This window comes from Pararge aegeria, chromosome 4 (assembly GCF_905163445.1).
Source record: "Pararge aegeria chromosome 4, ilParAegt1.1, whole genome shotgun sequence".
NCBI lineage: Eukaryota > Metazoa > Arthropoda > Insecta > Lepidoptera > Nymphalidae > Pararge > Pararge aegeria.
Genome location: NC_053183.1, coordinates 13,157,789 through 13,184,756, shown reverse-complemented (window position 1 = coordinate 13,184,756; position 26,968 = coordinate 13,157,789). Strand labels below are relative to the sequence as shown.

At 35.2% G+C, this 26,968-nt stretch overlaps 1 protein-coding gene across 3 annotated transcripts in view; it reads left to right on the top strand.

Annotated features, from left to right (window-relative positions):
- The first annotated feature begins 503 nt into the window (after window positions 1–503).
- The window catches only part of LOC120637598 (extracellular sulfatase SULF-1 homolog), a 119,832-nt gene continuing 93,367 nt past the window's right edge, over window positions 504–26,968 (top strand). For all 3 annotated transcript variants that reach the window (XM_039909459.1, XM_039909458.1, XM_039909457.1), the window contains exon 1: window positions 504–763. The gene's annotated coding sequence lies outside the window, so the exon portion shown is untranslated. The remainder of the gene's footprint in view (window positions 764–26,968) is intronic.

Below are 26,968 nucleotides of genomic sequence, written 5' to 3'. Positions count from 1 at the left end.
TACAGATGGACTGCTAAAATGCACCCGTTGTTTATTTTGTTTGTTAACAACAATGCGTCATTTTCTTACGTGGAGCTAAATAGTTTCTTCCCTCAGCGAAGGCGAAATCTATAGACCGCATCGCTCCCACCGCAGTAATTTCCGAGATGTTGAATGATAGATAATGTATCCAAATTACAGCTTGTGGCGTGCGAACGGTTTGTACTTTGTATTTTATGTGATGCGTGAGAGAGTCTTTAAAAACTATGTTTTAAAGCAAACTGGATCATCTTAAGCTACCCATTCGGATGTCAATGCGGCTGTGTAAACGATTCATCCCGCGTACCTGTGTATGTACGAGTATAAAGTGCTGTTTGGTTTGGTTCTTATTTCGGCGAAATATCAGGATCCTATTTTTTTACCAGGCAGGTGACCGGTCGAGCGAGCGGGATGGGTGCCTCCTCAGCACGAAAGCTCGCGAGAGTCGGGAATTTCGAGATACATCATACAGTCTCGCGTCGGCACGGACAGCGGCCGACCGCCTCGCGTACGGAGTCCCGGCTGTTTAAGCCGAACGTCACTAACTTTACGCATAACATCGTCAATATATTTTTATTTCGTTTCATAAAATTCGTCTCTATTTAATTTTAATTAAGGGTATTGTTTATTTTTGTTTATGTTTCGAGTACTTCAGTTTAATTTGAAGTAGTTATTTTGTGTCTCTAAAATTTGTGAAAGCATTGAGTGCATGCGAGTGGCAAATCCTGTTGCACCTTCACTGGTGGTGAGTATTTTTACAAAAAAGTTTACGGTTTAACTGAAATGTTAACTATTGTTTCATAACATGAGTTACTTATTTATTGAGTTACTTAGTTGCGCTTTGTTAAGGTGTAACAGATGACTTCATCTTATCTTTAATGAATAGGTACTTGATAAGATAGGCCAGTTACTTACTTATTACTTAATTATTGTTTAAAGTAGGTATAACGGCAGCACAAAAATATTATCATTTTGAAGATATTAATGAAAATGTTTAAAACTACCTCCAAAATTATTTATACCTAGTACGTACCGTTACGTAGCACAACTATTCTGTCATATTATGTGTACCGATATTCTTTGTTTGGTAAGATTGAGGTTGAGTTTTACTTGTCAGGTTTTTATGGTTTATAAGTCATCAACTTGGTCCTTTTGAATTTCAGCTATATAATGGTAGTTTTATTAACCCCATTCTTTCTACGTTCAATATATGCTTTGGTGAGTGGATTGAGTAATTTTACAAAATAATATCGTCTATGTACACTCATTTAACATAAAGCGGAGTCTGTTCTAGACGTTATATTCATTGCGATGTCACCGAAGTTTAACCGCACTCGTATTTCAGGAGAGTAGGTAGGTAGGTAGTATTTCTGGTATTCTACAGAATAAATTTCAGGAAAACAAATTAAATACTGATTAACTACAAACTTAAGTAGGTACTTCGTTTCCTACTGGACGATGCATTCGTTATTTTTGTCTTGTCTCTTACAAATATTTATTATTGTAGCTAAAACACATAAAATACTTGGATTATAATATACCTGGATGTGTACCTATATAATAATTATAATATAATAATAATTGTTTATTGTTCACTAAAACATTGGTACAAGTTACATTACATCTGTAGGTATAACTTATATTATTCTTAAAATGTACATGGATTAAAGAACCCAACTGTCCCTAAGCTAGGTATAAACCTGTGTTTTTGGCGACAGTGCTCTCCTTATAAATATGGCTCTTTTAATACACACAACAGGATTGTAGTTTTAGTTGGAGCAATCAATTACATTTGACTACTGACAGAATATTAGCAAATGGGTCAAATCGAATCCATAATTCTAATAATACTGATAAAACCAATAATAATAATTCGGAAGTAACTTTGTTTGTCTGTGACTTTCACGCTTAAACTACTGAATTCGACAAAGCTTGCTTTGGCATCCAGACGGGATGCTTTTTAGTCCAAGATAATAAAGTTTCCCATGGGATTTAAAAGAAGCGATACAAACGCGGACAAAGAAGTGGTTGGAAAAAAAGGTAACTTAGTAAATAATAGAACTAAGAAAATTCCGTAACTGTGAGTATTTTTATAGCTAGCTGTTAAGTGTTATGATTTTTGAGTGTGGACCAATATGGTAAAATACTCAAAATAGTTAGGTAGGTATGCGCATACCTGTTTATATTATTTAGCGGAAAAAAGACAATCTTATTAACATCCACTATCCCATGTCGAATAACATGGTGGGGCAGGGTCCGACAAAGGGCACAATGGGGCCGATTGAATGACAATAGACCTCACGGTCCAGTGCCTACGCCATGGAATAAAAACCGGTCAAGTCCGACCAGCAATTGATTTTTTTTTTTACTTTCTACACTCCATACCTGTAGAAACGATGGATGTTTTGTGATGCCTATTTGCCCATAAACCTACCTTGGTAGGAGTGTACTTCCATAAGCCTCCGATAAACCGTGAACTGTTTGCCGTACAACTTGATGACCGATAAACGTTGGCACTTATAACTATTTCAAATAGTTTAGACTGGATAAATTGCATAGGCTGGTGTCAAATAGCAAACTAGACCAATCATTTTGCGTTGACCACCATCTTACCTGCCGAGGGTGGTATTTATTTGGCATCAACTATTATTACAGCAGATAAAGATCTTCCTACCAAATAATAATTATTTATGAAATCATTCATGGACCAAGTACCTGAAAATCGCTGAAAATTTAAATCATTAAGTTAAGTCATGTATATACAATACTAGCGTACCCAGCCCGCTTCGCCGGACTAGATTTTACTTTATTTTATTTAAAAAATAAACTTACATAATTAAATTTTTAATTTAAGTCTCATAATATATTAAATCATTTATTTCTCTCCGTATTCATTCTCTTCTATTCTCTTCTCGAGCGGGTGAAGATCATTATCTACACCTATGTACACCCAACCCAATAGAATCATAGTAAATAAAAGCTGTATTTGACAGTTTGACAGTTCAAAAATATGAGTGTTCCGATCGTCACCAAACTTTACAGGATTACTCGCCACGTCAATCCGGAGATACCCTGAAAGTTTCATTGAAATTGGTCCAGCCGTTTCGGAGCCTATACGGAACAAACCCACACCCTTTCTCTTTTATATATATATTTATATAAAAGAGAAAGGGATTATAATAATAATATTTTTTTAATAAAAAATAAAGATAAAAAAACAAACATAAATGGGTTACCTACTCAGCTCTGTGTTGCAGTACCAAGGAGTACTGCTATGCTGATTTTCAGTAGCAACTGAACTATAATTTTTAGTAGTAGTAGTAAAACTTTTTGTGACAGCTCATCCGGGGAAGTAGGTACAGCCATGCTTATTTCTGCCGCCAAGCAGCACTGTTGCAATTCTGTGTTCCACGCTAAAGGGCGTGGTTTCCGGTAGGATAACTGGCTTAACATTTGCACTTCAGACCTCATCTCGTAGTGGTAAGGTAGTTGGTTGATAATGATATTGATGTTAAATTTTTCTTAATCAAAACACTTTAACGTTTGATTTAGAAAAAAGTCCCATATTAATTATACAGTCGATTTTCAGATTGTTCGGCATCTACTTGTAAAAGTAGAGTGCGTCCGCATGCGCAATGTTTGCATAAATACATTATAATTGGTATTGCGTTTGTTTTACAGACGACTTAATTTTTAGGCATGCCTTCTGTCTTTCTCCTTTCAAACACTAGGAATCGGGACCTATTAGAGCATTTAGTGACACGCATTGTCTTTCGCATTGCGTGTACACAACTTTTTGTATTTTACGATCGTTTTCAAATTTATTAAAGCGTTTTATAAAACGTGTAAATGAAAACCGAAATTATACTTCACAGGCGTTAGTGGTGCATTATGAACTATCTTTGGGACTTATCTTTGCAACCGAAAACCTAATAGTTTTTGAGTAAATCACTGCCATAGTTTTTACGGAAATAAATCAGATTCAGCTCTAATATCAAATGCAAAATAAAAGTATTTGCCTCTTGTCACTTTATTAGGTACGCGTCGCAGTTACTACGCGCGTGTCGGTCTTTTATCTACAATAGGGTTGTAAACACTTTTAATGTTATGAATCCGTTTGTATGGAAAAAAAAATATGCTTCTTTTGATTTAATATACAGGGCGATTTCCTTATGAAATATACTTGTGCATCCAACAATATTACCTATTTCGTAATTCTGTTACAATTTGTATAAACTTGTACTATACTTACCACGCCGTGTTATGTGGCGGATCAAAATACAGTTTTCACCACCCTTCCTTTTCCTGCGGGTGTCGATTGCGGCCATGGTGGTCTATGTCTATCTCCAGAGAGAATCTCTCTCTCTATTTTAGTGCACAAGTGTGTGCGCTCTCTATTCCATTACTCCATTATCCGATGGGACTTGATCCGACACGATCGGAAAGAGATCAGGCGCAGTACCGAAACCATAACCTGCTCTCAGAGGCAGCGGGGCAGAGGCATACTTAAAATTTCTTAATGGGAAAACCCAATAAGAAATTTTAAGTAAATTAAATTCATCGGCGTCACCCGAGGATCAAGCCCACTCTGTAGTCAAACATGCTCAGCACTAGACCAACGAGGCAGTAATTAAATATAATGGCGTACTGGGCATAAATATGTTTATTCGCATAAAAAGAAAAAATATACTAGCATGTCGTCAAGGGTAAGTAAACTACATTGGTAGAAGTCTTTAGTCCTACAATGAACTATTATACGCTATTAGAGATATACATATTACCATTCGGTGGATATACAACATTTTTATTGCTAGCACGAGAAACTTTGACCTAGTAATTTTCAGTGGTTAAAGTGTTCGGGCACCAAATAGATTTAGTATCCAAGCTTGTTTATATTGTTGTATCGAAAATTTTGCAGACTAACTTTTCGATATCACACTAAGGGTATTATACTATTTTACCTAATGCATTATTATATTCACAGTGTTTATACTTAATTTTGCGTAGGAAGTAGTGTTGCCCAAATTCAGTCTTGGTCTTGCAGTCTTGGTCTTGTTCTTGCGTTTTTGCAAGACCAAGACCAAGAACAAGACCGCGTATTTTTAGCAAGACCAAGACCAAGACTGACCGTGCAAGACTTGAGCAAGAACAAGACATAGCCTGCAAGACTCTTGCGTCTTGCAGCTAGGACTTAGCGCTATTTCACGGAGTAGTTAGGTGTAACAGTTCGGTGTATAGGTAGGTAGGTACGCTTAGGAATTCTATGAGACGCAAAAAACTATATCAAAGAATATGAAAAACTGGACCTATGCGCATTACGACTAATACCATAAACATAGCGAATAAAAAAATATCTATTAAAATCAAACTGAGTGCATGCATAGTTATGTTTTAACCATCGGCACTTTGATAATGCGGCATCAAAGGTTTTGTACTTACTTCTCAAAGAAATTTGCCGCTTTTCGGAAGTACATGGTTATGATACACGCGCCGGCGGCTTCTTTTGAAATCTAAAACAATCGTTGCCGCCGCGCCGAAATCATAACATTTGACACTATTCATGCAAAATAATTTCGAATTTTAAGAGTACCTACAGGTGTTCCAAAGAATAAATAAGTTTCAGATTGGTGATTTTAGATTGGTGGAGGACGCATGAGACAGAGTATCCGATTTTATCGAAAATGGCCCGTGATTTTCTCTCAATACCTGCAACTTCAGTACCTGCTGAGAGGTTATTTTCTAAAGCATCATTAGTAATTAGAAAACATAGAAATAGGTTAAGTGATGAGTCAGCCAGATGGTTACTTTGTATTAATTCTTGGTCAAAAGAATTGATATAAAGTATCATAACCTAATGATAAAGCTGTTGATTTGTGTTGTATTTTATTTTTTATTCAAATAAATGATAAATCGTAAAACTCTTTTATTAAATTTCTTATAAGTTGAGGGTTCAATCTCTTTCTAGACAGATAAGTATTGTTCTTTAAAATACAGTCAAGTTATTGTAATTAATTTGTTTTTTTACATGTTTTAGCAAATGTAAGCTTATAAATCATAAATGTTTATTAAGAAACAGTTACTTCCATGGAAAACGACATATAGGTCAGTTGATTTTTCGAATTTCTTATCAAATCTTCAGTTATTTATTAATCTGCTTGATCTTTACTATGGCTATGTTAATTCAAGCTCACAATGTTCCAATTCTAATACGTTTTTCTAAGATTTAAAGTAAACTTTAATAAATAGTAATAGACTAATAGGTAATTGCAAGACTTGCAAGACTCTTGCTGCAAGACCAAGACCAAGACCAAGACTGGGAGCGCAAGACCAAGACCAAGACCAAGACCAGGTGTATTGGCGCAAGACCAAGACCAAGACTGGCTAAGTCTCGTCTTGTTCTTGCATTTGGGCAACACTAGTAGGAAGTCGTTGGTATCTAGGTATAAATAATTTATAAATAATACTAATATATGAACGCTGAAATTTGTATGTATCTATGGATACGTTTATCTTAAAAACTACAAGAAGGAATTAAAAAATTAATTTTACGTTAAAAAGTTATTTTATTGAAGCAGGTTATACATATGTTATATTATAATAGTAGAAACCGCGGGGCTAGGTTTGTCTCTGATAAAATAAGCATTAAATACCTTTTCCCTATTCAGTCAATACCCTCAAAGTTGCTAACCAATGCCAACCTGTCATCTACATACAAAATTAGGATACAATTGCGGTTGACAAATTATGTGTTTTGTATGAAAACGACGCGTTCGCAAATTGTTCGAAGACTTACTAGGTATATCAGAAGATCACAGCGCATAGATTCGTGAGTCTATAGCAGCAGTCAAATGTTGCTTACATTTACATATCATACGTAGTCTACCTACGATCGTGACGGCCGAGTATTAAAAAATATCTTTATTATTTTCTGAGTATTGTAATAGGACGATACGTGAAATTCCTGCTCCTTATAAATAAACGTGGCATAACGTCGGAATAATTGCAATGTTTTCACACATTGCATCTGACTGCACCTTTCAAATTTCAGGGTGTTATAAAACACTGCATTGCTATTCCGAAGATCATCATCATCTTCAATCGATTAACGGCCCAATACAGGCACGTTTATTTATAAGACCGTTTGAATCTCACCAATGCGCATTGACCTTCGTATCACCAGTGTCTTAGACAAAGAACTAAGTACCTATAATGAAAACATCGATGATAGGTAATAAGTTCTGTTTCTTTTTTTAATTGACCTCGTCAAGATAAGGCGTAGGTGTTAGCTTCTCGTGCCTGTAATTGGCAACCACGACCGGAACACAGCAATGCTACTTGGTGGCAGAAACAAGCATGTTGGTAGTGCTTCTCGGACGAACTCTATCTAAGAGCTTTAAAATAAATAAATAAATAAGCCATTTAATCCCAATGAACATATTAAACATCGAATCACAAAAAAATAAACATTAGTTGGGTACCCATCTTTGAGTAAAGGCCTCCTCCATCTTGCCCCATTGCACTCTATTAGTGGCGAGCCTCGTCCAAGTGGACACTGAGACAGCTTCAATGTCGTCTCTCCAACGAGCGCGCGGTCTTCCGCGCGGCCTGCTTTGGTCACGGGGCCACCAGTGCAAGACACGCTCGCTCCACCGGTCATCTTTAGAGCGCGCCACATGACCCGCCCATCGCCATTACGTTTGCACGCCAGTAAGAGCTTTACAACTACTAAATTAATGTTTAAACACAGTTAATGCACGAAGGTGTTTGATTCAATCCAATTCATTGACTTACAGTGTCAGCATTCTGGTTAGGAACCTTTCTACATTGTAATTAAACTTGGTTAATATCGATATTTTAAAGAAACTGCAGAGATTCCACTCGATTGTGTACAAGATGTTTTACTTTCCTTGCATACATATTATGATCCGGAATTGAATTGACCTTCATAGCGATAATATTAATTAATTTATGCCCATTTCGTCCTACTTTTCGTTCTAGATTGCTTGCCATGGTCTTTTAGCTTATTAAACTACACGATGTAAGCGAGAGCTGGTCTTATTGAAATTAATAAACATACTACGACAATACACACATTGCCATCTAGGCTTTGTATTATTGTTACGACTATGATTAAAAACTGGTTTTAGAATAATTATTAATAATTGTAGAATAATTTTAAAATCATTTCGACAGTATTGCAATGCCCTGACGGGGCTTTATGTTCATAGTATGCCTATCTACCGACTTAAAGTCTTGTGTGCTATTTACTTCGAAAAGCTAATCTTCATGTTATGTATACATAAAATCGATGAATGTATAAATAAATACCTGAAAGTGAAAATTTAAGTGCATCACACAAACATTTTTCAGTAGTGGGAACCATAGCCTTTGGACTCAGAAAGCAGGGTCGCTGCCATCTGCGCCAACGAAGCGAGGGGCCGTCTAAAAATATATATAGTATGAACAATAATAAAATCTCAAACTAGGAAAAATAATAAAGTCTATGATTGAGAAATAACTGATTGTTTTGAAGAATCATGTGTTTTCTGAGCTATAGTAGGTACTCCATAACATACGTTTTTAAGATTACTGTCTGTTCGTCTGGGCTAATCGCGGAAGCTGTAGCGATTTTAATGACTCTTTCATAGACAGGTTTTGACAGGCAGAAGATTGTAAGAAAGTGACTAAAACAACTTTTTACTTCGAAAAGCTAATCTTTCAGTATCTGAAAAGGGACTAAGAGAATTGCGTGACAGTTTATCTATATATTATAAGTATTTATGTATATTATTCATATTATAATTATTCATCAGTAATCTTAGTACCCATAACACGTGCTATGCTTACTTTGGGGCTAGATGGCGATGTGTGTATTGTCGTAGTATATATATATCTTAATATATATAAATCTCTTGTCACGATGTTTGTCCGCGATGGGCTCCTAAACTACTTAACCGATTTTAAATTAAATTGGCACACCGTGAGCAGTCTGTTCTAACTTAAGAGATAGTTTAGATTTTTAATTATAGTCGCAATTTCAATTTATTGCAAATTATTTTTCTATAATTAATTGACAGTCACATGTTATATATATATATAATACTACTATACTAATTTAAGGCTTAGCGATACTGAATGCTTTAAAAATACAAAATCAAACGCAGACGAAGTCGCGGGCAACAGCTAGTATATATATATATATATATATTGTGTTTAAACTATATATATATATATATATATATATAGTTGTGTTTAAACTATATATATATATGTATATATATATAGTTTAAACACAAATTCAAATGGCTAAGGGCTACATTTATCCAATATCTCTCTAGAATGTTCATATCAGCGTTAGATAAAAAAGTTAAATAATGGATTTAAGAGGGACATAGGTAAAACATTAGCTCGGCTTAAAAGGCAATGGCCGGGTAAACTTTTTTGCTTATCCGCACCATTCGCAAGGACTTGTAAAGTCAATATGAATAAGTGACTGCACATCTCTTATGTACATATTCAATGTTTGACGAACGAATTGATGTTTCATATCGAAATAAAGGCGCTGCGATGTCACAGACCAAGAAATTGTAAAATACCTCCGTAAAACCTACTTACCTATATAGTACTAGAAAAGATATTTAGTAAGAAATACACTGATTATATAGTTATATTGAAAAATTTGCTTTCAGCTCTATAGATATTATGTTACGACCAAAATTTTTTTTTTACGGTTCTTTCGGTTTTACAACCGACTTAAAAAAAGACGGTGGTTCTCAATTACATTTTTTCTCCGCTAATTATGAGCCGATTTTCATGATTCTTTTCTTGTTTGGTACGTTATACTTCTGCAAAGCTAGCACGGGCGGGAGATAAAAATTATATCCCCGATTATATTCCCTGAAGTTTACCCCCGTTTATTAATTTTTGCTCACTCTAATATTAACTATAGGACATTTGGCATGTGTATACAATTGTGCCTTCTCGATGCGAACATAGCATGCAAATCCGTTGGGTACATAAGGCTTCTGCAAACAGCTAGAAAAACTAATTTAGAATAATATAACAAAAAAAAATATATAAATTACTAAGAAAAGAAAAACAAAATATTGTGGAAATAAAATTACCTAAGCCATAACCCTTTTCTTAACTTAACACGTTGGCTGCTGAAAACACAACGTTTGTGTTTGATAACTACGTAACGCGTGTGCGGCTCGAACACGCTAGGCGTGTTAAAGTAAATGTACCTACAAGGATGCGGCCGAACACGCTGGGCGTGTTTTTTCGGCGTTCTGCGAGTGCGGCAAACACAAACGCTGTGTTGTTTAAATATACTGTTAGAGCGGCCTTTACGCAACAAGTGTGTTATACGTTACCGCAAGTACGTTTTATTAAATATTAGTTAAACGTTAACGCAATTACGTTTTATTACATATTAGACAGTATACCTACTTAAAATTCGTTGTTTTGTGAGTTATCTAATCATTATACATGAGTGTTTTTGTTAATAATTCCCATGCCATCGAGAGAATCGACCATCACACGTATAACTAACAAGTTCATATAAAAAACATGTTTTCGACCAAATATTTGCAACAATAGTATAATACCATCGATCACTAAATAATACCCACCTAGATAATTGCATTGTTTTAAAATATTTTATAGGGACGCGAAATAGATATTGATATCGATATAGGATCGTCGTCCTATATTTTAGCATACTCTACAATGTTTTTCTGCAATAAAGGTATCCGCAACATAAGTTTGACGTCTATTTGTATATTTTTTAATATTTGTACGCCTGAGTTCGCCTGCACTATTTTCATTGGTATCGGTATCGTCAATAATTTATTTTATAAATATCGGTTTGCATTCCATTATACCGACAGAATTACAAAACGATGCATCCGCATCCTTATTTTTTCTTATCTTCTTAAATAAACGTTATCGGTGCGGCCAGCGGTACCAATAAACTACTCAGGAATGAGTTACTATTGTTTCGAATTTAAAAGTAAATTTAACAATGGTTCTGTATATTTACTGGAAGGATTATTATATTTAAAATGCATATTATTTTAAAATTTGCTTCTTTGTCGGCAATCCGCATTCGTATGTAAGTAGGTATTTAATACTGTTTTTTTACTTATTTATTTATCATGATTCCTAAATGACATTCACAAGTTACACACAGGTTGACGTTGCCGCGATTTTGAATATAGTAAAATAGTGTACCTACCAGATGTAAAGCCACTATATTTAAAGCTCTTTAGAAAATGATTAATTTTGAAAAAAAGAAAATCTGTGTTGACTACATTAAAGTTTTATTCTATTTTATCCAACAAAAAAATACAAATTGCTATTCAAATGCGACAAGTGTTGGGTTTTCATGTTGTTCAATAAATAAATGAGAAAATACGAGTGATGTAATAACACACCTGTTGCGTAAAGGCCGCATAGCTGTCGCGATAAGTTTAAACACGCCAGGCGTGTGGGGCCGCATGCTCGTAGCGCCTGTTTCGAATACGCTTCACCAGTGCTGAAAACACGCCTAGCGTGTAATCCTGCCGCACTCGTGTACCGTATTTGTTAATGTTAGGCAGCAGTCAACGTGTTAAGCTTAATACTAGGTATGTTATCGCTGAAGATATCTATACTATCAATACACTATTAATACACATATATCATTTGGATATTATTACCACTTGTGGGCTAGTGCTCTGAGAGTTAATAAAGCTGTGGGAGAAGGTAATTTTTTATCCTTTCCCCATGGATATAATTGTCTCCTGCTAGCCATACTGAAGTAGTCCCATTTCAATTTGGTGAAGATTTATTGGAGGGATCCGGGAGATATCGAGGGAACTTTTCAAATATAATAGGCACACCTATAGCAGTTTTAGTATTTTTAAAGGAACTTGTGTATCTTCTTTCGAAAAGTATCATATGGTAAATTAGAACTGATGATGCAGACCATCGATGGCCAGCGGAGCTATACAATAATTAGTTTTACACGGTTTGCGCTTCCATTATGGTATATGGCTGCTAAGCTATTTAGGCTCGTCACAATAAAAACATCTCTTGGTGAAGTGCGAGAACTCCTCTACTATTAACACCACGGCCTTGGGGAAACCAATATCTTGTAAAGGTTTATTTGCAGTTTATGTGCATTTAGCTATTGTTATAATAGCTAAATGTAAACTTTAATAATTCCAAAACTACTTTTTAAAAAGCGATTTTTTTTTTTACTTAAAAACATCTTTTTTAACAACAAAAAAGCAAGAAATAAATACTCTGTACAACATTTTTGGAGAGTTCCAATAGATCTAGGCTTGGTGACAATGGTGGCAGAGTATATATACCATTTCAATCGATAAAAAATATTGGATAATAAATGACGGAGCCCTTAGGTAACAAAAATTTAAAATAACAAAAACGAATTTGGAACTTTCTTCTTTTTTTGGATTCTGTTAAATATAAATACTTACACTTTTGCATTCAATTAGTGTGGACATGGATAGTAAGAGAGTAGGTATCCTATGGATGTCAAAGTTTTTGTTATTGATAGCTGTAGCCCGTAAATGTAGGTTTACCTATCATCTTGTTTCTATATAGGGAGCTTGTCTTTCACATAGTCTGTAAAATAGGCATTGGATGTAAAGGAGACATTCCATTCCATTTATGAATCATAATAAACGATCACTTTATTTGACGGCCGATTGGCGCAGTTTGCAGCGATCCTGCTTTCTGAGTCCAAGGCCGTGGGTTCGATTCTAACAACAGGGAAATGTTTGTGTGATGAGCATAAATGTTTTTCAGTGTCTGGGTGTTTATATGTATATTATAATTATTTATGTATATTATTCATAAAAATATTCATCAGACATCTCAGTACCCATAACACAAGCTGCGCTTACTTTGGGGCTAGATGGCGATGTGTGCGTTGTCGTAGTAGGTATATGAATTATAAATATCAGATTGAATAGAATAATTATTATCTAGGAATTGACGCGAATAGGAAACTATTAAAAGATAATAATAATAATTGTTATTAACGATTAATAAAAAAAAATATATTATAATTATTTATAACTGTTCACATAAATGCTTTTATTTTAATTGACATTTATAATTCGATTTAGAAGGATGATTTTCGGTGTCTCATTTGTCTGAACCCTTGTAATTACAACGTAATTTCAAGCATGCTTAATAGATTTTAATGAACGATAAGTTAAGGTTACGACTTTCTTTAAAATTCATGAGTTTATTAGGTAATATCCAAAATTCTTGGAAAAGCCCGGTTCCATTTCCTGCTGTACATAAAATAGAATTAAAAAAAAACAATAAGTATTTAAAATTATCGATTTCAGAAATGGAAACTTCTGAGTTTTATGAAAAATTTGATATGAAATTCAGAAACTAGTACTACAGAGCAATTGTGCAGCACTCAGTAGTACAATGACCAAGGTAGGTCACACTACTTAAAAAAAATGTTGTATGGAATGGTTCTGATTTATCAGTTGAATGAGGCTAATTTCAATGTTTTCATTTGAACGTATTGCAAAACTACGTTTCTTCATCCGCGTTTTGTTTTGTTTTTAAAGCATATTTTATGGTGCCTATAATTGTAAAAAAATAATCGGGTGTCATTTTAAATTGTATCTCTAAAAATAACTGTTATGTTTAGTTGTAGTCCTTACATTTTTTTACTTGCGATTACTTTTTCATTACTTGTCCGATTGGATTAAATTAAAAAGTATTTTACTGCAATGTAAATAATAATTTGGATGACAAAACTATTTATTTGAATAAAATTAATATTGCGTTACTAATGAATACTAATTTTGTTTCTTATAAAATATTAGCCCCAAGAGTTGCTATTGCGACTTAACTATTATATTTAGATATATTCTCTTCCGGATTTCTTGTTTCTTGTAGGTAATAATGAGAACTTTAATCATGTGATACAAAATTTTTACGTATCATCAAAAGTTTCTCAGCGCACGCTAAGTAATGCATTTTAAAGACAACATTTTTACTTTGCTTGGTTACACCATCGCAATTTTCTTAACCCTTAATTTAGTATTGAATCTGTAATCTTTAATTATTAACAAAAGTAGTTAAAATCAGTCTAATACTATAGGGTGCAAACAAACATAAAAATCTTTTATTTTTATAATAGTAATAAGTATAGACAGACATAGGGTTTTTAAGTCGAAACTATTCTACTAATACGCATAAACCACAGCTTTATACAGACAACAGAGCAAAAAAAATACAAGTTTTATAGCCTTAAATACAGACATAAAAGTTATCTCTTAATCTTTAAGAGGCCGTCAGTAATTATCAAAAATACTTGTACTCTACCTTCTCATTGTAAGCTTGAAACAATGTACTGTAATGAGACGTTAAGAGGTCTTTAACGTGCCGATAAACAGGTGTCGGCGATGAGTAAAGGGAATATAGAAAAAACAGTAAGCAATTACAGTTCCATTCATCCGTAGTTACTTCCAAAATTCTGGGAAGGGAAACGATAATTGTATGATTATGATTAAAACAAGATGGATACGATACCTGTAAGGTTATTTTTATTTAGATAAATATCTTCATACTAAATATAAAGAAAGAATAATAAATAGAAATATGTAATATAATTTTGGATCCCATTTGTTTTTATGTGAGTCTCCCTCCAAGAATTATTTTTGACGTTGTAATTTTTTTGTTTGTTTCTTTGTGCCCAATAGACTTCTAAAGTACTTGACTGATTTTAACTATCGCGAAGTAACATAGGCTATAAGTAAAAAAAAAATAGGTAATCCTTAAGAAAACTACAATAATATAACCCAAAGTTCCAAATTTTTGCATATAACATTCACATTACTTTTCGTGCGCTGAGATACATAACTATTGACGTTACATAAAAATTATGTGCTACATGATTAAAGTACGTCGAAGTCGCGGGCACCAGCTAGTATACTATAAATATATTAAACAAAATAAAAATAATTCGTCGCTGCATCAACGTGGCAAGCAAGCCTGTTCGTGTGGGTAATACTGGTGATCTAAGAAATGAATGCACACTTTCATGAATGCATAATGGGTAACATTTCTCACGAAAAACCGTGAAGTATGGCCAGGTACAGCCAAGTTTTTAACCGTAACTTGAAGGGGCTCTCGCCCTCTTTTTATGACGCCTCAGAACGCCCGCGGCGGGCTCCTATAAAAGAACTTATGAATGACTGGCGTTCTTTATCTCCCGTTCATTATAAAGTGATAAATAATATCTTGAGATACTTTACAGTGACAACGGACTATTATTATTATCATAGCTTAGTGCGACTCAAACAATGGTTTATTTGTCTCACTCCAAAGAGTATAAATGCCATAGCTTCATTAAAATCTAATTACATTCTTCCGGAAATTATTCTTACCATATATGTGTTAGATGTGCAACATTTGCTGCCCTGGTCATGAATCAATTCAAGTTTTTCAAAATATATTTGCTAAGAATCTTAGATTCACGGATATTATCATATGAAATAAATGTGAATACTTGAGAGTTGTCTTTTCGCAAATTAGATTCGGGGCTTTTTTTTTTGTTATTGAAAATCATAAAACATACCCTTAATTCCTCAGTCTCACCCGCTTGAAATGGTGCCAGGAATGCCGGCTTCATTTCGAGCGGTGCTAAAAAGCTTTGCTGATCCTGTGCGCAAAACTGATCTAGTCTGTCTGTCACTTCAAGACATACCTACTGAGAGGCATGCTTACGCTGATTTTCGGATTCAGACATCTTAACTGTGGCTTCTGGTCTTGACGCCGTGACTCTGATATAAGATGAGGCTAATGTCTCAACGCTTATTGTATCCCATGAAAGTATTCTTGGAACCAGAGTCAATCTATTAGGTTTCCCCTACAGGTCATCAGGACATATTTTGAGAATGATGATGATGATTTACAATTTTAAATTTCTTGCTTGCACATACATTATGAAGCGGTGATATCCCAGTGGGTTTCGGGTTGGGTTTCCCAGATTTCGAATTAAAATATCACTTGCTTCAACGGTGAAGGAAAACATACTGGAGAGTTCTCCATAATGTTCTCAAAGGTGTGTGAAATCCACCAATCGGTACTAAGCTAGCGTGGTTTACTAAGGCCTTAACCCTTTCTCAGTGTGGGAGGAGACCCATGCCCTGTTGTGGGCCGTTAATGGGTTGATATGATCATGATGATGACTTTAATTATAATAGATATAGAGAGAAAATCTATTAAAATGTACCTACCTCCTAAACTATTTAGAAGTCAATGTAAGATTTTAACTAAATAACTTTGGTATAAACCAATGATTATTTGTGTTGTGGTCATTGCTGTCTCTCGATCAAAGCCGATCGAAATAACTCACTGATTAACTTCTTATTGCATCCTACATGGTTTTTATTTCCATACCAGTGCCTACCAGGAATGCAGGAGTATGTGGGCGTTTGTTTATTTTTTATAATCACAGACTAGAGTGATAGAATATTGCATTACCGTCGCCGCCTCGTCGGCGCATTCCTTTAATGAAAGATAGTAGGTAGAAAAAATACCGTAGATTATACGTATTTTTTAAGTTAACTCTTGATGTTAAAAATGAGGTATGTTAGACTCTCATTTGAAAAGATCGTTGTAACTTGACTCCTTATTTGCTTTTGTATGCTCCAATACAGGCACGTGCGGATTGGTGAACTCCTCACACCTTTGAGAACATTATGGATATCTCTCAGGCATGCAGGTTTCCCCTAGAAATTGCTTAAAACGCACATAACTTGAAATGTTAAAGGTGTGTACCGGGACTCCAACTCGCCACCCTCTCGTAGCTGAGGCTGAAGTCCCAACCACTAGTCTATCGCCGCTTTCAGTAGTTTTGAAAGCTCGAAGAGGTAAAAATTTCAAAAAATAAAAAAAAAAACACCAAAGACGGAAATATGTAGTAAGTATATCGGAATTGTTTCTTTAAAGTTAGACTGTGATAGATCAGAAGTTGACTCATTTGCGGACGAAGTCGCGCGGGTCCGCTAGTCATAAGTAGGTACATACTTGACCAAGTGAGAACTTAACTGGGGATGTGTGCCAAACAATCAAAAAATAAATTTATTTTCAAAAACCACTGCTAGTTTATAGTTTAAATTATTTAAACCCCCCATCTGATTCAAATTATTTTTTACACGTACCTATTTGGAAGACAGAGACTGACATTGTAGAGGTGTATTTTTAAAAGATTATTTTTTAAATTTCGAGCTTCTGTTGTTACTACATAAGTTCTATGTTATTTGTGTCTATGGTGGCGACAAATAAGGTGTGAACCAGGGGGCGCATCCAACTACGGACTCGGGAGATGCCTGTATAATGAATGCATTCTCAGTAATAAAGTCCTCGGCATAGATTTAAATGGTATGATGATAGTCACTTAGTACGTGCCTAGTTAGATGATCGGGATGATAAGAAGTGATGAGTAGATATCTTTCTATACATCTTACCGATTTGGAAACTTGATACGGTAAGTGCAGGTTTTTGAACCTTGTTATATTTCTATAAGAAAAAACTATTGAATCACCTATAATGGATGCGTTTATGAGATGGGCTTTGTGCAAAAGTTATTCTAACAGTTATATATAGAAAATATCATGATTACACTGGCCCATTCATGGTTCACGGGTCTCCTCCCATAATGAGAAGGGGTTAAGTCCGTAGTCCATGTTAGCCCAGTGCGAATCAGTGGACTACAGCGCATTTGAGAACATTATGGAAACTCACAGACATGTATAAAGCAAGTGATATTTTCTATCATGTCTCTTGCGTCCTGCAAGAAATAATTGTTTACTTTATTCATACATCAACTTGTTTTTGGAACATAATATAACGTAGCTTTAGTTTCGGAGTTGGGCCTGGTGGATGGAACGCATTTAAACGTTTACTGACGCCATCGTCTCTGAGGTTACCCATCCAAAGTAATCTGATCATAGATAAACAAATTTTTGTGTTTTTTTAATTACATAAAACGTACGTAATTAACTTAGTAAAGTTAGAGGTGCGTGCCGGGATTCAAACTCGGCTACCCGAAAGTAAAGTCGAAGTCCTAAATACTGGGCTATCGTAAAGAGTGGGGATCCAGGCTTAGAATTCCATGTTTGATACTTCCGGGTTGGATGTACTCTGTTGACAGGCAGAAATACGTTACATTATTATTGTTACTATATCTAAATACGCACATAAAATAAAATAAAATAAAATAAAATAGCCTTTAATTCCAAAACGTCATTTCATACACACTAATAAACATTTATACTTTTAAATTTAATAAACATTAATATATTGAATTGTTAGGTTAGGTATTATATTATCATTAATATTGAATTCAAATTATGTACTTAAATTATTAATTAATTATGTCCCGAGTTTCGGATTGCCTGTTGGCAAAGGCCTCCTCTAGCTCTCGCCACTGCTTCCTGTCGTGCGCTACTCTGCGCCAGTTAGGTCCCGCGGTCTGTTTAATGTCGTCTTCCCACCTCCTATATGGTCGGCCTCTATTTCTCTTTCCATCTCGTGGGTACCAGTTTGTGACGACTTTGGTCCATTTTTCCTGTCTATCTCACATACGCACATATGTGATTGAAAATCAATGCTGTATTAATAATTAATTAGCATTTCACTAGCGTTGACTGGTAAATCAAGTTTGGCATTATAAATTCGTAAAAAGGGTGTTAAAAGTTGTCCGACGACATGATTGCTTTAATCAATGATATTCGTGTTCCCGATTTATTCTGGAACTTGTTTATTAATTTATTATTCCTGAACTGTTTTCTAGTTCATTCCGCTAGCACTCCATTCTTGCAGGTCGACTATACGTTTAATTTACATTTAAACAAACTCCATACGTCACCAAGACGTAACCAAGACGTAAAATACGAGTGCCTTTAGTGAATGCGGTGTTAATTGAATATGAATGTATAGTTATCACACTACAGTTGATTATAGATGTAAAAATATTGACAAACTAAGTACGTAGTTGCTACGAGCTAATACAAACCTCTACAACCTCCGTAATGGTTGCATTTATTTATTATAGAGTAGCGTTTGACCACGACAGCCTCGTTGATCTCGTGGTTAGCATCTTTGACTTTGTATCACGAGATCTGGAGTTCAATTACCGGCAGGGTGCTTACGTATCTCACAACAGGCTTGCGACAGGCGTTAATCTCGCGATCTTTGTTGTCAAACCCCCTGCCAAACGTCACTTTTATAATACATAGTGTTACAGTTTTACAGATTAGTTGGCACATGTCTACAAAATATCGCAAAGAGAACTATTTGTTTCTTAGAAAATGAGTGTTTTAACCTTCTCTTTCCAAAACTGTGGTCGGAACAGAGCTTTTCGTTAAAGTTCGCGTGTACTTAATGGAAAACTGTTGTCATTTCGCCGGGGACCGAAAGGCGATGAAATTTGGCCTTTGCATTTAGTTTCAGTGCAATAGTTACTGCAAAGAAATGAGGCTGAGGGTGCATTCACTTCTAGACACTTATAAGAAAGAACTACAAAGAGATTGTTTGTGAAAGAAAAATAATCTGCGAATAATCCAATATACCTACATCTGCATCAGTATCTACCGTATTTTCCCAAAAAAACTGAGTAGTATTAAAACGACTGTATATTAAATGTATCATTTTTACTGAATATAAATAAAAAAATAAGCCATTCAATCCCAAGTAACATATTAAACATCGAATTACAAAAAATAAATAAATAAAATGAAAAATGAAAATACAAATAATAAACATGCATTAAGGTTAATTGGGTACACATCTGCGGGTAAAGGCCTCCTCCATCTTGCCCCACTGCACTCTATTGGTGGCGATCCTCGTCCAAGTGGGCCCTGCGACAGCTTCAATGGCGTCTCTTCAACGAGCGCGCGGTTACTTAATATAGCTTACTAAAATACTGAGCGAATGTATTGTGGCGGCTACAAATCTTGAAAGCTGCCACTATGAATCTTATCCTGATATATAAAGCTACAGTTTGTTTGTTTGCTTGAACGCGCTAATCTCAGAAACTACTAATCTGATTTGAAAAATTATTTCAGTGTAGGATAGCCAGTGTTTAACGAGCAAGGGCCCATTTTGTTTTTGTCATTGTTCGACTGCATCGATATACTAGGGCCTCTAGTCCCTACTAATGACCTCTTAACCTAAGGATCCCAGATCCATCGTCATGAAGGAGTGTATCGTATGTAACTTATCTATATAAAAATATATATTTATGTATAAGTAGGTATAATTTTACTGTTATTGTAATTTTCTTCGAATTTGTATCGATTCTACACGCCATCCTACTGGAGCGCTAAATAATATACGATTATTAATGTTTTTTTCAAATTGCCCTCGTCGGGGATCGAAGCCGTGAATTCTGACTTTTAAGACTACAGCCCACACAGTCAGTGCGATCGTTGTAACCTAATTCACAATGGAATTAGGCCACAACGATTGTATGATTAATTTTAGAAAAATGAGCAACATATCCGAAATATCCCGTGAGATAAATGTTTAAGGGCTGTGATAATGGAAAAACGTTGTTAATCCACTAGGGCGCCCAAAAGACGATTGACTTTTTGTGTTATACAGCAAAATAGCAGTCACAATTTTCACAGTGGGTAGAATACTGAATCACAACGACGGGTATATAAATATACACTTATTTTAACCCACAGCATAATAAAGGTATCTTTAGGAAAAAAATTAAAATAACATCAAGTTCTTCACGACTACCATTCCTTAAATCCGCCTTTGAATAACGAATATGCTTCCACTCGCGCAGTTAAAACAAACGTGATATTCATTAAAAAAAAAAATTATATATGTAGTACAATAAACTCACGTATTTAGATGAAAACACAATAAGTTTTCACGGTCAAAGGACCTTAGCTTTGTAAAACTTACATATTATAGGTACCTACTGCAGCGACAATTTTTAAGGGGTTACGATCGTGCGGTTGGTACCTACTATGAGGAAGCTTTTATTATGTTAATCCTAGAATAACGCTTCTTAAGGTCGTGACATGACTTGATTCGATTTTAGAACTTTGCAAACTTAAATGAGACCTAAAAATGTTGCGCGGCCGTGCTTTCTTATTAGATACAACATAATCAGTTATCCCTACTTAAATACCTAGTAATTTTTATTTCATATACATTTTATATGGCTAATAAAACTGCACTGCATATACTAGTATTATGCGGTGGAGGTTTTAAATTTTTGGCTGTCTAGATTAGAAAATTTGACCTAATTGTGTATGGAGGCTAACTCTTTTTGTTCTGAGCAGAGAGATTCTGAGATATAAAGTCAGAAATATGGTTAAAAATCATAGGTATCTTTATTCGCTGTAAACATCTTCATATATTTAATGTTTAGTTAGTGTAAGATTGTTGTATGACTGTTAGGATAGAAAGTTTTAGGGGCTGAAGTAATCACTACATACGAAAACATTTTGGGAAAACGCTATGAAATGGAGATATACCTAAGTGGCGGTTATCAGTTCGTATAAAATAGTTAATTTGATAACTTATTTTGTAAATTCCATAAAAGTTTGGAAGAAAATGTAATGAAAAAGTGATGTCACTTTAAGTTGACCGCCGAAAGCCCATTTTATGTGACGCAACGTCGTCTCACACTTAACCGTAATGTTCATAAGTTATAATATAAACTTCCTTAAGTACTTTTATGAGTAGTTGTTTATTAAATAAACCAATGGGTAAATGTTAACATTGAGTCTACTAAATAGAAAAAAAACTGCAGATTGATAATTAATAATCATAATTTTAACGAAAATTCTAAATTCTAAATACATATTAAATTGAATTCCGTGAATTTAACTACCTACTAGGTTTTTCCAAAACCGTTATTGGTACGACAAATAAAAACTGTGTTGTCTCTCCGCTCTGGCGTGAAATTGATATTATATGATTAATTAATTCAATGATGTCTTAACTGTCTAAAACAAGAAGCTTTTCTACTTGCATTTTAAAACAAGAAACTTTTACTTAACCAAATAAAAACTTTTTAGTGGGAATTGTCTAACAATATAAAGTGCTGAACCGAACAATGCTTTAGTTTCGTAGTTTATGGAAGTTTGTTTTACTTGAAACAGAAAACATGAAACTTCGTTTGAACGGCTGTGTGAGATAAAAGCTTAGGTAAGAAACCTGAGATTTTTTTGAATGCAAAACTATTAGATTAAAATATTGAGTATTATTTACACCACTATGTATCTTATTTATTGTAACTTTTCTTTTTTCCCGGGCTGATGACTCCATTGGCCCAAAAAACGACGTGAGTTTAGCTTTGATGAAATGGCATGATCTCCAAATTATATTTCGAGTTATAGGCTCTATTTTGAAAATGGTGCCACGAGCTTTGATAAGATGAAAATGAAGAAGTCAAATATCGGCTTTAAATTAATATACATTCAAGATTTATTAAATATGACCTAAATAAATAAGTGTTAAGGAGGTTGATTTTCTATACATTTTAATTGAGTAGTTGCAGTGCAAGTGGTTCGTTTAAATTACTATACTATGCTGGCCTTTCTTTGTGTTCCTATATTTTTATCGAGAACACTTTTAATTTGTATGTTTAACAGCTGACTGACTGACTGTCTGAATGATTGATCTATCAATGCTCATCTCAAACTCTGGGAGGATTGAGCTGAAATTTTCAGCCCAAATTTCAACTCATCCCCGAATGGGGTTATATATATATTATTTAATTTAATATGTGTTTCAAAATTTAAAAATTCTCTGAATTTCGATTATAAAAAGCTATTTTTCAAAACATAGAAAAGGAGACTGTTAAAGCTCTAATGACATAATTATGGTCACAGTCAAGCTTGTGATAAACTTTTTTTTATTTTGATCACTTCTGACGTAAATAAGGAATATAGAATGAAGACTTAAGGGTTTATCATCATCGTCATCTATACAACCGATCGACCTCCACTGCTGGACATAGGTCTTTTGTAGGGAGTTCCAAAATCCATGGTCCCGGGCCGCTCGCTTCCAGCGGTTTCCAGCGACCCGCCTGATGTCGTCTGTCCACCTCGCTGGGGGCCGACCTACGCTGCGTTTACCGTTGCGGGGTCCAGCATCTTAAGACCCCAACGTCCTTAGGTTCTTCGAGCTATGTGCCCGCCCATTGCCATTGCATTGCCAGTACTCAAGCTTCGTGACCCGCTGAGCTATATCGGTAACTCTAGTTCTTTTACGGATCTTCTCATTCCGTACATATTTGATCACGTAGAGACACTCCTAGCATAGCTTTCTCCATCGCCCGCTGAGTGTCTCTGAGCCTTCTTATGAGGCCCATATTAAGCGACCACTTTTCGGATCCACTTTAAATCGTTAGTCGTTTAAAAAGCTTCAAATTAACGTTATGTTATTTTTAGATTCATTGAGCATTGCACACAATTGCGTTTGTCTCACGAGGGCGAAGGCGCAGGGAAATGTCTAATCAGTAATTAAAAAAGCCTTGAGAACTGATAAATAATTATTCGTTCAACATGAATAACATTGTTGCTGTTTTCACTTAATTCAAGTACCTACCTAGATGGGTATTATTTTTTTTGCAACAGTTATTGAAGTGCTATTGATGCTGTTCTTGTTGCGGCGTTAATACTTACGTCAATGGTGTTACAGAATACTTTTTATTTTCTCGAACTTTGAACTCTTTAGGCTCCCCGCTCGCACGTCTATATTATTGACATCATTTTGCATTTTCACTGTGTGCGGGTAGCCTAGTGACAAGTGACCAGTCCTAGTGATGCGTAATTAGGTTTTTTTATTCCACTACAAAAGCCTTGAAAAGTTAGTCCTTGACTGCAATCTCACCTGGTAAGTGAAAATGAAGTTTAAGATGATAGCTGTTGTGGCTGTTGTTAAACCCATACCCCTAAACCAATCGGTTACTACGTGACATCAGATGGGAACGCTAAATCGCTTAGCGTCACGTCTTTGTCAGTAGGGAGGTGGTAGATTTTGAGGACTACCTAGCAGTTGGTTACCCAGCATCAGTCCCTAAAGCATTTGGCCACTTGCTAAGCTTCTGGAGTGAGCTCGGCGGTACCAGTTCCACTACGTACAACGGAAGGTTCCGGCCGACCAAAAACGGAGTCATGCCCAAGGAGTAAGAAGACGACGGTTTTTTTTTTAAGTTTCTAAAATAAAGCTAAACAGCACGTTCTTTTGAGAACCTGATTTAAGCCTTGAAACTCGTATATCGATACAGCGGGCCTTTGAACTTCAACAGGACATTTAATAGGATGTTACCCATTCGTTTTTTTTTACTGTATGCGACATTGGGGCATTTAATTACGCAATTAATTTTAATGACGAGAACTATTTCGTTGCGTAGAATTAATAAAGTATCAATGACGCTGAATGACGCGAATCTAAATATACATAAAGAAAGGTTACAAGTGAACTGTGTTAGATAGCAAAGAGTTGAAAAAAATGTTTTAGGTTTGATTATGGACACATGTTTTTTATAATTATAATTTTCAGACCAAGCAAATGACCTGATTGTAAGTGAAAACCATCGGCTATAAAGAGAGCAACACTTCACAGTGCATGCAAGGAGCACATCCTGCAGCATGCCGCCATGTGTCCAGTGGCGTGCACTTCATACATGCACAAAAGCGCTGCCTATACTAACATTTTCAAATAACTGGCAACATTTTACTTCTTTATGCTTACCCTGGTCAAAATGTTCAATAACACACTCATGAAATGTTTTAATGAAAACAATCAGATTGCATTGGAAATAGAACACCAACTTGATAAAATGTATTCATTCAGACATTGTAATTTTTTTTCCTATGCAAATCCAATAAATTTTTGTAGACGTTAAACCATTAATTGGTCACCAAACGTAATAATACATCCTAATTTTAAAGCCTAGTAGAATTTGAAGGTGTGTGTTTTTTTGGGAGTTTCATTTCAATTTCATGCTATCTGGTAACTAGCCACGGCCAAAGCCAGACCAGACCAGAGAAAATTCAGAAATTATAAATTTCCAAATTGCCTCTGCTAGGAATCAAACCCGGGACGTCCTACTTAAATTCACCGTTGCACCAGGGAGGTAGTAGTAGCGCAGAAGATGCTGAGCTGCCTGTTTTCCATCGTATTCCCTAAGTCGCCTACTACGACACCCGCGGGAAGAGGGGGGTGGTTTATTTTCGTCTTTAATCAAAAACCATTTGGTATATAAAGTCGGACGTAAATGTTAGTACTGTAGCCTTAGTACGAAACTAAATTCGTTCTAAATCGAATGTCCGATTGAAATGAGTTAAAAAGTATTTTTTGCTACATAAATACCATGACAAAACCATCTATTCCAATAAGAATTATAATTGCGATACTAATGTATCCCACTTTATAATAATAATAATAAACCCGCTCTTCTAATGCAACTTAACTATGATAGATAAATAGATTCACTCCCTCCACATTTGTAGGTAATAATGAATACTTTAATCAAAAAGTACATAATTTTAATGTTTTATCAATAGTTTCTCAGCGCGCGCCAAGTAATGAACTTCATAGATAAAATTTTGTTACATTGGGGTTACATTATTGCAATTTTCTTAAGGATCTCCAATTTATTTTTAAATAAATTAAAGCCTGTGTTACTTTGTAATCGTGTGGCTTTCTTTTGGCGAAGAAATGCTAAAAATTAGTGCTATACTTTAGGAGTCTATTGGATACAAACCAACAAACAAACAAATTAATCTTTCCTCTTTATGATAGATGATAACATATAGGCGTGAACTCTGTTTATCTGTCATGAATGCTGTATAGGCTTAATATTATATAGGCTATTATTATTAAAATCTCACTACTGTTTTCATTCTAAATCGCACCTTATGCATAATAAACATAATTATTAATTAGGTACTTATAAAGTATAGATAAACACCCAGATACTGAAAAACATTCATGTTCATCACTCAAAAATTTTTTTGCTGTCACAGCCTAAGACACGGAAAGCAGGATTCCTGCCCACTCTGCCAATCGGCCATCACAAGTTTAATTTTATATCAGGAATATTATCACAAGCAACTTCATATCAGAGAACTTTTTCTACTTCTTTTTTATCTGGTGGGAGGCTCTCAGGCTTCTTCTTCTTTCCCCTGGGCTTGTCTGTGTACTTGGTCGGCCGGGACCTTCCTTTATACATTCGGCTCTCAGGCTATCGCTGGTAACCACCCTACCGACTAAGACGTGCCGCAAAGCGATTGATCGTTCCGGTACAAAGTAGCGTACCGATTAGGGTTATGGCTTGTAGCTCGCTACCATCTAAGAAAACTTCAGATGAGATAGTAGTCAAGGGTTACCTTGTTGTTGGATAAAAAAAACGTTCTGTCAGGAGCGCTGACACAACGTTTGTGCTGACCCTGTCACAAATCGAATGCGTTAAAAAAATCTGTTACATTAGGTAGAGTGTTTCGATGCTCGAAAACGACAAAGTGAATCTCTTGCTAAGGGTACTGTTAATAACTTTGATCGTCTACATTCTCTACGTGCCTCGAGAACACTTAATGAAACCATAGTCGCGTTGGTCTCGTAATCAACGCAATATGAAATGAAAGTGTTTTCAATTGCAAATGAGAAGTTAAATGATATTATGTGTTACGAATATACCTTCGTCCCTAGTTTAGCTATTTCGAAGTAACATAGAGAAGGAGCCAGCCAGTAAAACAGTTATAGCGGTGCATAGTCCAGTTTTTCTGTCCTTTCAAACACAACTAAAAAGGTAGTGAAATGATTGATTACATGTTATGACAAGATATAAAAATGGGGTACAGTTAATAGCTCCTAGATGAACTTATTGCAGCGCCATTTTACGGCTCAATATAAGAAGTGATGTTGTTGA